Source organism: Ornithorhynchus anatinus, chromosome X3 (assembly GCF_004115215.2).
Source record: "Ornithorhynchus anatinus isolate Pmale09 chromosome X3, mOrnAna1.pri.v4, whole genome shotgun sequence".
NCBI classification, from domain to species: Eukaryota; Metazoa; Chordata; class Mammalia; order Monotremata; family Ornithorhynchidae; genus Ornithorhynchus; species Ornithorhynchus anatinus.
Genome location: NC_041751.1, coordinates 2,809,342 through 2,823,193, shown reverse-complemented (window position 1 = coordinate 2,823,193; position 13,852 = coordinate 2,809,342).

Genomic DNA, 13,852 nt, shown 5'->3' with positions numbered 1-13,852 from the left:
TACTTTTCCTCTTTGGAATTCAAAACATTGCCTGGTAGGTTAAAAAAAAATTGTACGTGGGGAAGATATTCTCAACAAAATATTCTTCAGATATTCATTACACATTCCAGGATAAATGCTTTTGTCTTTTCACACTGATGTTGCAAAAGTGACATGGGAGAAAACTGCTGAAGTATCAGCCTGCACTCATGAGGAAGGAAGAAGAAAATATACAAATCAACTCCCTTTGGAGTAACAATAGGTTTTACAAATAGAACGGGCATGTATGCACAAACCCCTGCTCGCATGCACACACTTTCACAGACCAACACACTTCCATCTTGTACTTCTCCGGAGTTCAGACCCGAGAGGAAAGAGGACAATCACGCAGCTTGAGATGGGCAGCCTAAACGGGGCTAATCTTGAGTAAACCAGTCAAACCGAGAAAAACAACAAGGAATCAGACTGAAATGCTAGTTCAGATCACATTTCCAGACCAAACAAAAGAGGGGATTAGGGTGGCTGCCTTACTCATTGGGGCTACTGGGATGACTTCTTGTTTGGTAGGAAAAAACCCTCTCCAAGGTCACGGGAGAGGTCAAATTTGGGCTTTGAGTGGCTCTGGGTAAGGAGGCCTTTTTCAAGGGGTATAGCCATTACCTCGGTGTTTCCCATTATGTGTGTGTGTGTGTGTGTGTGTGTGTGTGTGATGTGTGCTGCAGCAGGACTCCATGACCTTTGCTCCATTTCCCAAGGGGGTGCTTTGCCAGGATGGGCCAGGTTTGGAAGGGTTAACCCTGGGCAATAACATTAATAATAATAATAATAATAATAACGATAACGGTATTTGTTAAGAGCTTACTATGTACCAGGCATAGTAAGTGCTGGGGCGGATAAAGGCAAATCAGGTTTTAAATTCCCATTTTACAATTGAGGAAACTGAGGCACACAGAAGTTAAGTGACTTGCCGAAGGTCACGCAGCCGACAAGTGGCAGTGCCTGAATTAGAACCCAGGTTCTCTGACTCCAGGTGCTCTTTCCTCTAGGCCATGCTGCTTCTCTGCTTCCCTTTCCACTGAATGATGCTGTCGTCTCCTAAAAAAGAATAATTTTGGTATCCGTTAAGCACTTTCTATGTACCAAGCACTATATAAGGTGATCAGTACGATATAAAGTCAGAGTGGCCTAATAAAAGAGCCCAGGCCTGGGAGTCCGAGGACCTGTATTCTAATCTTTGTTCGCTTGACTGCTTTATGACCTTGGGCAAATCACTTCACTTCTCTGCACCTCTATTTCTGAAAATGGGGATTCGATACCTGTTTTCTCTCCTATTTAGACTATGAGCCCCATGTGAGGCAGGAACTGTGACCAACCTGATTAACTTGTATCTACCCCAGTGTTTAGAACAGTCCTCGACACATAGTAAGAACCTAACGGACATCATAGTACTCTCAGCGGATGAGTCCCACATGGAGTTCACAGTCTGAGAGCCTCCCGGGAAAAGAGCCAGAAAACGTCTGTAAAACCTTCTCTCCTCCCCAGAGACACAGGAAAAATAATCAACCTCAGTTGTTTATTCTGAATCCCTAGAGGGAGGGAAATGGGAAATAGCATTACTCTCTGTGAAAGGTTAGTTGGGAAGGGAGAGGGCCAACTTCTGGACTGTAGACATCCTCTAGATTGCAAGTTACTTGTGGGTAAAGAATATGTCTACCAACTCTTTGGTACTGTACTCTCCCAAACGCTTAGTACAGTTCCCTGCACATAGGAAGTGTTTAATAAACATGAGTGATCGATTGACTGATTGGAAACAACATCTGCAGGGTCAGGGGGCACGGGGGGCCTCCGGTCACCTCAGGGGAGCTCATGGGAGCTCACCTCCTCTGAGAGGCCTCCAGGACTGACCTCCCTCTGCTCCCCCCCTTCACCTCCCCTCAGCTAAGCCCCCTTTCCCCCCCTTTCCCTCTGCTCCTCCCCCTCTCCCTTTCCCTCCCCACAGCACTCTGCTCCTCCGCTCAACTGTCTATATTATCAATTACCCCTATTTATTTTGCTGATGAGATATACACCCCCTTGATTCTATTTATTGCTATTGTTTTAATGAGATGTTCATCCCCTTGATTCTATTTATTGCTATTGTTTTTGTCTGTCTGTCTCCCCCGATGAGACTGTCAGCCCGTCAGTGGGCAGGGACGGTCTCTATCTGTTACCCATTTGTACATTCCAAGTGCCTAGTACAGTGCTCTGCCCATAGTAAGCGCTCAATAAATACTATTGAATGAATGAACATCTGGAGGGCTTTTGTTTTGCCTGTCAGAGGGTCCCTGTCATGAGATTATAAACTCCTTGAGGAGAGGGATCATGTCGATCAATCATTCAATCATATTTATTGAGAACTTACTGTGTGCAGAGCACTGCACTAAGCACTTGGGAGAGTACAATATAACAGACACATCCCCTGCCCACGATGAGTTTACCATCCAGAGGGGGAGGCAGACATTAATATAAACACATAAATAGATAAATTACAGATATTCTCTTGTATTACACTCTCCCTAGTGAGTAGTACAGTGCTCTCCCTAGTACAGTGCTCTGCATCGTTGACCGACTGGTTGACTTTCTCGGCAGAAGCACGAAGTTTTGATCAGGTGTATTCTCGCCCATCATATCTGTGGGGGAGGGTGGCCATTTCTCAGCAGACATTAGCCCTTCAGCAAACCCCAGAAAAAGGTATTGGACAAAATAGTCTTCTCTGTTCATTCCCAGAACAGCATCAAAATATAACCTTATATAGAGGTCTTAATCCTTGCTATGGGGCAAATTTCTTTGGACTTCAAAGCGTTTTTATTTATTTTTCCTTCTCCTTTCTCGGGGCTGCCAGGGATATAGGTCATGGGAGTTGAAAGACTGCAGCAGAAGGTGGAATTTACCCCTTGAACGTCTCATTTCCCCTGCTCTAAAGCGAAACCCAACGTTGGTGAGAGACACCCTCTGACTCAGAGCACAGTGGAACCCGCCTACCCCTTGTGGGAAGGGTAGCGTCCCTCTGACTGAAAAAAGGAGTCGGGCTGGAGCCAGATGTCGCCGGATGTCTCGGCCTGAGACCCGTCCCCGTCCATTTGGAAGTCGGGAAAACGATCCAGCTGAAGCACCAGGTAGGCAGGTGGCCCTAGGAAGGCCGTCAACCACTGGAATGGTATCGGTCGGTGACGGCGATGATGGCATTTCATTCATTTGTATCTGTTAAGCTCTTACTATGTGCAGAGTACCGTTCTAAGCCCTGAGGTAACGCTGACTATGTGTCAAGCACTGTTCCAAGCACTGGAGTAGATACAACCTAATTCAATTGGACACAGACCCTGTCCCACATGAGGATCCCAATCTTAATTTCTGTTTTACAGATGAGACAACTGAAGCACAGAGAAGTGAAGTGACTTGCCCGTGGTCACATGGCAGACAAGTGACAGAGGCGAAATTAGAACCCAGGTCCTTCTGGCTCCCAGGCCCTGGCTCTATCCACTAGCCACGCTGCTTCTCTAGAGTGTAGGATCCTTTCTCAGCTCTGGGACTGGGGGGAGTTTAATGTCGGACCTTGGGCAGCAGCAGCAACAGAGGGAGAGATACAAGGATGGAGGTGAAGAGTGCATATCGGCTCACTCCGATCCAATGGAAACAGCCAGGTCAGGTAGCTAAGCTTTCCATGTTTCAAGGCCTTGAAGTAGGTCAGGGCATGTTAGGAGGCTCGGTGACCCAGCTCGCTGGTCCTCTGGGACGAAGAGACCGGTAGGCAGCTTGGAGCCAAGTATGCGGGCTGGGTTGTAGGAGGGTAGCGAGGTGAGATAGGAGGGGGCGAGGCGATTGAGCGCTTTAAAGCCGAAGTTTCTGTTTGACACAGAGGTGGATAGGCCGCCGCTGGAGGTTCTTGAAGAGCGGGAAACACGGTCGGAACAGTTTTGTAGAAAAATGATCTGGGCAGCAGAGAGAAATATGGACTGGTGTGGGAAGAGACCGGAGCCTGGGAGGTCAACGCTGATACGGTAATCGAGGTGGGATAAGATGAGTGATGGATCAAGACAGAGGATGATGATGACTATGCTCCCTGGGAATTTTACAGGAGTGAATCGAAGATAATAATAATAATTATGGTATTTGTTAAGCACTTAGTATGTGCCAAGCACTGTTCTAAGCACTGGGGCAAATACTAGGTAAACAGGTTGTCCCATGTGGGGCTCACAATCTTAATCCCCATTTTACAGATGAGGTAACTGAGGCCCAGGGAAGTGAAGTGACTTTCATTCATTCATTCCATCATATTTATTGAGCACTTACTCTGTGCAGAGCACTGAACTAAGCGCTTGGAAAATACAATTCAGTAACACATAGAGACAATGCCTGCCCTCAACAGGCTCACAGACTAGTAGCGAAGAGACAGGCACCAAAACAAATAAGCATCAATAGCATCAATATAAATAAATAGAATTATAGATCTATAGACATCATTAATATAAATAGAATTATAAATATGTACATATATACGCAACTGCTGCGGGGGGGGGGGGCGGGGGTAGAGCAAAGGGAACGAGTCGGGGTGACTTGCGCATGATCACACAGTAGACCCGTGACAGAGCTGTGATCAGAACCCAGGTCCTCCTGCCTCCCAGATCTGAGCTCTAGCCACTAGGCCACACTGCTTCACCTCAGAGAAGCAGAGGAGCAGAAGGAAAGGAAACGTAGGCCACGTATTTCCCCGTGGGAACAAGGCCAGGGGTTGGAGAGGAGCCGTGGAGGGGGAGAGGATGCTAGCTTCAGAGGGAGTGCAGCTTATTCAAGAAAGAACAAGAATTCCACACGGTTACTGTTCTTATTCCACATCGCCCTCTATTAGTTTTGGCCTCTCTCTCTCTCCGGAAACACCCTTTCTCACAAATGAATTCCCCCCCAGAAGGTATATTTTAGTTAGTCCAAGGAAGCCAGAGCCAGCCGATCCTTCTTACATTCACTAGAGTTACAAACTGGGTTGACTGTGTTCAACTTCAAAGATCACTGGAATTAATTTACTCATTGGACACTTTATCTGTCCCTTCTACTAACCTTAAACAAGAATCTGGGCCTTGTTTAAAGTCCACAATACCTTGCAGAGTGAGACTAGGTATCTTATTCCAATTACACGAACCAGCTCAGGAAAACAAGAGATGGGAATTACAAGTAGGAAGTGCTTCAAGACGAGTTTAATATGCTGCATAAACAAAACCTTTGGAACGAATGCAAAAAATAACAGAGAATTCTCTTATACCTTCCATCATAAAAGGAGACATCTTAATCCTCTTATGGACTATTAAGCTACATAAAATATGCCCGTATGACTAAGGAGCAAAATGATGTTTAATGTGCTTCCTGCACTAATCCAGACTGGTTGTGTAGCAATGGATGAGTTATTGGAAATGATAATCAGGAGAAAAATGGCATTTATCATGCTTTCTGCACTAATCCAGTAGTAATGGATGAGTTATTGATAATGATAATCAATCATATTTATTTAGCTCTTACTGTGTGCAGAACACTGTACTGAGTGCTTGGGAGAGTACGATGCAACAATATAACAGACAAATTCCCTGCCCACCATGAGCTTGCAGTCTAGAGGTGGGGAATAGGTGCTCTACTGATGAATGTGTCGGGAAATACTTTGCTTCTCATCACAGTGGAGTCCCCAGAGGTAGTGGTGACAGCGTGGAAGGAAATGGGCAGGGAATGTGTCTGTTATATTGTTACATTTTGCTCTCCCAAGTGCTTAGGACACTACTTCACACACAGTAAGCAATCAATACAAGCGATGGGTTGATTGAAGTGGGTTGGAAGCACTGCAAAAGTAGCTCAAGAAGCTGGTCCAGCAGCCCAGGGACCCAGTGAGGTGTAAATTCTAAGTCTCGTTGTTTCGTTCTGGGTTAAATGTTAGGTCCCTGTGAAGAGTCTGTGAAGGCGTTAAAATTTTTTCCGGAGAAGGTGAAAACTTTCCTCTGAGGCTGAAAATTTTCCGCTTTGGTGACAGGAAGGACCAGGGTGGTTACTGATGGCATTCAAGAACTCCAAAGGCTCCTTTGTTCCCCCCCCCCCCCGACCAATAGTTTAATTTAATAAATTGGTTCATTGTATTTATAAAAATAATAATAATAGTGTTTGTTAAGCACTTACTATGTGCCAAGCACTGTACTAAGTGCTGGGGTGGATACAAGCAAATAAATCGGGTTGGATACAGTCCCTCTCCCATGTGGGGCTCACAGTTTCAATCTCCATTTTACAGATGAGCTGAGGCACAGAGACGCAAAGTGACTTTCCCAAGGTTACACAGCAGGCAAGTGGCAGAGCAGAGATTACGACCTTCTGACTCCCAGGTCCGAGCACTATCTACTACACCGTTATTGAGCTTACTGTGTGCAGAGCACTGTACTAATCTCGCTGCAGACCCCTCGCCCGCGTCCTGCCTCTGGCCCGGAACACCACCCCTCCTCAAATCCGACAATGACTCTCCCCGCCTTCAAAGCCTTAGTGACGGCAAACTCCTCCAAGAAGTCTTCCCAGCCTAATCCCCCCTTTCCTCTTTTCTTATTCCCTTCTGCTTCTTCAAGACTTGCTCTCTTTTTTCTTCTCCCTTCCCAGCCCCACAGCACTTACGTCCATATCTGTAATTCATTTATTTCAATTGTCTGTCTCTCCCGCTCTAGGCCGTAAGCTCCTGTGGGCAGGGAATGTGTCTGTTTATGGTTGTATCGTACTCTCTGAAGTGCTTAGTACAGTGCTCTGCACACAGTAAATGCCCAGTCAATATGACTGAGTGAATGAATGAATGATATGTACTGTATAACAGAGTTGGCAGACACGTCTCCTTCCCATAAGGAGCTTACAGTTTAACAGACGATTATCCTCCCTCCTACTTAGCCTGTGAACCCCACGTGGAACCTGTTTATCTCATATCTATCCCTGTGCTTCTCACGAGGCTATGCTGCTTCTACTTAATAAATGGCATTATTATTAATAACTGAAAGGAATTTCCCAGGGAAGCAGCGTGGCCTAGCAGATAGAGCACGGGTCTGGGCATCAGAAGGAACTGGGTTCTCATTCTGGCTGTGTGACCTTGGGCAAGTCACTTAACTTCGCTGTACCTCAGTTGCCTCATCTGCAAAATGGGGATTAAGACTGTGAGCCCCATGTGGGACAGGGACTGTGTTCAACCTGATTAGCCTGTACCTTCCCCAGTATTTAGTACAGTGCACATAGTAAATGCTTAACAGATACCATAAGAAAAAAATATGTGGTTTTATAGAATGGCAAAGCTAAGCCTTTGGTTTTGGTTTCTATCCCCTGGTCTGCATTCAGTTGACTTTTTTTTTTAATCCCTTTGCATGCTGGATACAGATGAGGCAGTCCTCAGTGGTTGAGTATATAAATCACTCTCCTTTGCCTTTATCTAACCGCTTTCACCTGGGGTTTCAGTTTCTTTTATGTTTAAGTGTTTTTTTCCTTATCATAGATCACTGTAGCCTTGAGGTCCAATTCCTCTCAGTTCTCATCACACGACAGCAAGGAAAACAAGGAACACTGGAAGATTGGAGAGAAGAATTTCGGAGATTTTTCCTGGGTGTATCCATGAAAGAGTTAAGTGCATGGATCTTCTGCCCCTGATACACCTCATTCATTCATTCAGTGAATTCGGTTGTATTTATTGAGCGCTTACTGTGCGCAAAGCACTGTATTAAGCTTGTGGGAGGGTACAATATAACAATAAACAGACCCAGCCTTGCAGAACCAGTCTGTTGGCAGTTCTGTGACTCTGAAGGGAGGGGAGGTATTCAGAGAGACATCCTCTTGTATCGTACTCTCCCATGTGCTTTAGTGCAGTCCTCTGCGTAGAATAAGGGCTCAATAAAACTATTTTCTAAAATGGTATTTGTTAAGCGCTTACTGGGTACCAGCAGCTGTTCTAAGCTCTGAGGTAGATAGAAACTATCCAGGTTGGACACAGTCCATGTCCCACAAGGGGCTCCAAGTCGCATTCCCCATTTTACAGATGAGGTACCTGAGACCCAGAGAATGATTATAATGGCATCTGTTAAGTGCTTAACTATGTGCCAGGCACTGTACTAAGCCCTGGGGTGGAGCGTGGTTCAGTGGACAGAGCCCGGGCTTGGGAGTCGGAGGTCGTGGGTTCTAATCCCGGCTCCGCCGCTTGCCAGCTGTGTGACTTTGGGCAAGTCACTTCACTTCTCCGTGCCTCACTTACCTCATCTGTAAAACGGGGATTAAAACTGTGAGCCCCACATGGGACAACCTGATCACCTCGTATCCCCCCAGCGCTTAGAACAGTGCTTGACACTTGAGCTTAACAAATTCCACCATTTTACAAGCAGATCGGTTTGGACACAGTCCCCGTCCCACAAGGGGCTCCGAGTCACATTCCTCATTTTACAGATGAGGTAACTGAGACCCAGAGAAGTGAAGCGACTTGCCCCAGGTCACACAGCAGACAAGCGGTGGAGCAGCGATTAGAATTAGCCTGGTCCTTCTGACTCCCAGGCCCCGGCTCTATCCACTAGGCTGCACTGCTTCTCCAGCTGATTGATCGACTCTCCAGATGCTCCGGATTCAGGGGGGATCCTGACACACACCCCCATCTTCACTTTTCCCCTACCCCTCCTGCTGGGTGCAGAATTCTTTGGCAGATTTTCCACGTCATTTTGAAACTTGGAATCCTGGTAGCAGTGTGGCCTAGTGCATAGAGCACAGACCTGGGAGTCAGAAGGACCTGGATTCTAATCCTGTCTCCACCATTTGTCTGGTGTTTGACCTTGGGCCAGCCACTTCACTCAGTTGCCTCGCTTTAGTTGCCTCCTCTGAAAAATGGGCATTAAGACTGTGAGCCCCACGAGGGACAGGGACTGTGTCCAGCATGATTAGCTTGTCTCTTCCCTGAGCTTAGTACAGTGCCTGGAGCATAAGTGCTTAAAAATGTCTTAAAAGGAAAAAAAATCCAGAAAGGAGAGGAGAAAGTTAATTTGCTTTTTTCTCTAGACACCAAGCTCTATCCCTGTCCTCCGAGACCTTACTCAGACATCGGCAGGGGTCAACAGTATTTCCTGCTCATAGGAGAGTGAGCACAAGAGTACTTCTGTAGGCATCTAGACAGTAAGCTTTATGTGGACAAGGAACACGTCTACCAACTCTGTTATATTATACTCTCCCAAGTGCTTAGTCCCATGCTCTGCACGCAGTAAGGCTGTGATCGATCGATTGATCGATCTAGAGCCAGAAATCCAGCCACTGTAGAGGACGTGGCTTCGAACGAGAGAAGGGGGAGGGGAAGAAGCAGGGATCCCGGAGACCAAAGAACCAAAATCCAAGAGACTGGGATTCTTGATTCTATTTATCGTGATTACGTTGTCTCGTTTTTGTCCGTCTCCCCCGATTAGACCGTACGGCCGTCGTTGGGCGGGGATTGTCTCTATCCGTTGCCAAAATGTCCATTCCAAGTGCTTAGTACAGTGCTCTGCACATAGTAAGCACTCAATAAATACTATTGAATGAATGAAAGAAGTGGGAATCAGGATAAAGTTGGCAAGAGGCCCAAGAGACCACAGAGGCCAAGCCCAAGAAGCTGCTGGGGCAGAGTGACTTTATGAATCTCTCAATCCATCAATCAGTGGTATTTATTGACAGCTCACTATGTGCAGAGCCCTGAACCAATCACTCCGGAGAGTGCAATACAACAGGCAGGATGCCTGCCCGTAACAAACGTACAGTCATTAATATGTCATAAATTATGTAACTTAAAGATATGGACATTAAGTGCTGCGGGGTTGGGGGCGGGGTGAATATCGAACCTCCAAAGGTCACAGATCCAAGTGCATAATCGACGCAGAAGGAAGGATGAGCCGGGGAAAAGAGGGCTTGATCGGAGAAGGCCCCTGGGAGGAGATGTGACCTTAGTAATGCTTTGAAGGTGGAGAGAATTGTGGTCTCGTGTACGTAGAGGGGAAGGGCGTCCCAGGCCAGAGAGAGATTGTGGGCGAGGGGTCGATGGTGAGGGGTTTCTGTCTGTTGAAGAGGTGGATGGGAAGCCGCTGGAGGTTCTTGAGGAGTGGGGAGACGTGGACTGAACGCTTTTGTTGACAACTGATTCGTGCAGCAGAGTGAAGTTGTGGACAGGAGTGGGGAGAGGCGGGGGGCAAGAGAAGAAGAGTGAGTTCTGGCAGTGATTTGCCCTGCTGAGGCTGACACAGGGGAAGGTCTCTCTGAGCCAGAGGGTCTCTCTGAGCCGGCTGAGGGCGGCTGATTCAGGGGAAGGTCTCTCTGAGCCGGCTAAGGGCAAGTGACTGACTTTCCTGCGGCTTTCCAACTGTACTGTCAGGAAAGACAGAACTGATGCACTCTAAACAACAGCTTTTTTTTCTCTTTGAGTGTCAGTCAATCGTAATTATGGAGTGCTTACTGGGTGCAGGGCGCTGTACTAAGCACTTGGGAGAGGACAATACAATAACAGACACGTTCCCTGCCCACAGTGGACTTACGGTCTAGAGGGGGAGACGGACACTAATATAAATAAGTAAATTTCAGATTCGGACAAAAGTGCTTTGGGGCTAGGAGGGGGGATGAATAAAAGAAGCAGATCAGGGCGGCACAGAAGCGAGTGGGAGAAGAGGAAAGGAGGGTTTAGTTACGGAAGGCCTCTCGGAGGAGATGGGCCTTCAATAAAGCTTTGAAGTGGGGGAGAGAAATCGTCTGTCGGATATGAGGAGGAGGGCGTTCCAGGCCAGAGGCAGGATGTGGGCGAGCGGTCTGTGGCGAGAGAGACGAGATGGAGGCAGAGTGAGAAGATTAACGTTAGAGGAGTGAAGTGTGCGGGCTGAGTTGTAGTAGGAGAGTAGCAAAGCTCCAGTACCACATTCAGGGCTGGGCAACACAAGTTACAAAGTGAGGAAGGGCTTGGACGCAGAGCTTAATGCTCAGGAAATACTATGGACTGGCTGATAATAATAATGGCGCTTATTAAGTGTTTACTACATGTCAAGCACTTTTGTAAGTGCTGGGCAACTGTATATATTTTCATTACCCTATTTATTTTGTTAATGAAATGTCCATCGCCTTGATTCAATTATTTGCTATTGTTTTAATGAGACGTTCATCCCCTTGATTCTATTTATTGCTATTGTTCTTGTCTTCCGTCTCCCCCGATTAGACCGGAAGCCCGTCGGAGGGCAGGGACTGTCCCTATCTGTTACCGATCTGTACATTCCAAACGCTTAGTCCAGTGCTCTGCACCTAGTAAGCGCTCAGTAAATACTATTGAATGAATGAATGAATGAATAAGTTACTCAGATTAGACACGGTCCCTGTCCCACAAGGGGCTCACACTCTGAGTAGGAAGAAGACTAGGTTTTGAATCCTCATTTCACAGGTGGGGAAACTGAAGCACGGACAAGTGAAGTGATTTGTTCAAGGACATCCAAAAGACACAAAGTGAAGCTGGGATTAGAACCCAGGTCCTCCAACTCCCAGGCCCATTATTATTAGTAGTAGTAGTAATAATAACAACAGCAATTATCCTGTGCGGAATTTTTTTAGCACATCACACAGCTGACACAGCAGAGCCTTGCTTAGAACCCAGGTCCTCCTGACTCCCAGGGCAGGGCTCTATCCGCTGGACCACGCTGCTTCTTGTGTGTGCATTGTAGGTGACAGATTATATTTACCCAATAAGATTGTCCGTAGGGCAGGGACTTATTCGGTCTTGAACCGACAGTTTCATAAACAAATTACCGTTACAGATACAGCTTCTTATTCATCCTTACTGAGGGTGTGGCAGAGGTTTGAGAGACCCACGTTCTCACCCTTAGCCTGACTAAAGTGGACGGGTTTTTGTTAAAGGATTATTTGATTGAAAATAACTGATTTTGACTAGGACCTGCATAAGGCAATCTACCATCTGGGGCCAAGAGAATGTAATTTGAGTCCCTCCAGACAGCTCTACTTGGAAGTCAGGAGGCTTGGGTTCATTCATTCATTCATTCAATAGTATTTATTGAGCGCTTACTTTGTGCAGAGCACTGTACTAAGAGCTTGGAATGGACAAATCGGTAACAGATAGAGACGGTCCCTGCCCTTTGACGAGCTTACGGTCTAATCGGGGGAGACGGACAGACAAGAACAATAGCAATCCACCACTTTCTTCTTGCGTGACTTGGGCAAACTTGACAGTACCCTCCATTTCATCATCTGTGAAAGGAGGATTCATTACCTAGGCTCTCTCCCTGTTCGATTCTGATCTCCCTGAGGGGCACAGTTTGTATCTGATCTGAATGTTTTGTGCCTACCTTCGTGCTTGGCACATTAAAAAATACCACAGTTATTATCATTATCATCATCATTATTATTACCACCTTGGTTTCTTCCCCTTCCTGTAATTCATTTTAATGTCTGCCTCAGATTGCAAACTTTGTGAGGGAAGGGATCATGTCTTTTTAATGTCTCGATAATAATAATGATGATGATGGTATTTGTTAAGTGCTCACTATATGCTAAGCGCTGGAGTGGATACAAGGTAATCAGGTTGCATACACGCGGATGCAAGCAGATCGTTTCGGACACCGTCCCTGTCCCTCAAGGGGCTCATATTCTCAATCCCCATTTTGCAGATGAGGTAACTGAGGCCCAGAGAAGTAAAGTGACCTGCCCGAGGTCACACGGCAGACAAGTGGCAGGGTCAGGATTAGAACCCGTGAACGTCCGACTCCCAGGCCCGGGCTCTACTGTGCCACGCTGCTTCTCGGCAGGTGTGATGGATTGACAGGAAATATTTCAGGTGTGTCTTCCCAGAAGAGCCCAGGACCCTGGTACATTCGAGAGTCCTGGTGGATGGGTTGGTGGCTAGTTTGGGGGGAGAAGAGGAGATGTGGCGGGAGGGAGAACATCCCAAAGCACCAGCCCATCCCCTAGCAGAGGTCAATTCCAACTATTTTTGGACCAGTCCAGAGACACTAGTCATGGCCCAAAACCCTCCCTGCATTTCATTCAAATAAACTGGGGTGAAAGCAGTTAGTTACAGATTCCCCTTCTTTGGGTTGAAAATGCAGCTGAGAAAGTTTGTGCTGGGAAATAGTCATAATAGTATTCATTAAGTGCTTAAATGGGGGTAGAACACTGGACTAAGCACCGGGAAAGAGTACACGGGTGGAAATTCGATGCCTGTCTACTTGTTTTGTTTTCTGTCTCCCCACGTCTAGACTGTGATCCCGTCGTTGGCTAGGGGTTGTCACTATCTGTTGTTGAATTATACTTTCCAAGCGTTTGGTACAGTGCTCTGCACACAGTAAGCGCTCACTCAGTGCGATTCAGTGAATGAAATTAGGCACGGATCCTATCCCTAGAGGGGTTCACCGTCTGTGAATATAAATAGGGGAAGAGACCGGAAGCGAGAGGAGCAGTAAAACACCATAAAAGACAAGGGCAAATATCCAATGCACAAAATAAAAGGAGAAATCAGGCGGGTGCTCTGGTCAGAGAGGAGCAGAATTTCAGGGTCCTTCGTGGTTCAGAGTCCACGGCTTACCCGTAGCCACAGCAACCGCTACTGTAGCCACTAAGTCTCCTCGAGGTGTTACAGAGGACCGATGGTGCCGGTGCTGTTGTCTTGAACACCAGGGTGGTGGAAAGCGGGACGGGACGGGGGTTCCTTGATAGCGTCGAGGGGACCCGGAGCTGGTTCCAAGGGAGGTGATACAGCTGATGTTCGGAGCAATTTGGGGTCGATCGATCGATCGATCAATCCATATTATTTATCGAGCTTTGTCTATGAGCAAATTACCGTACTGAGTGCTTGGGAGAC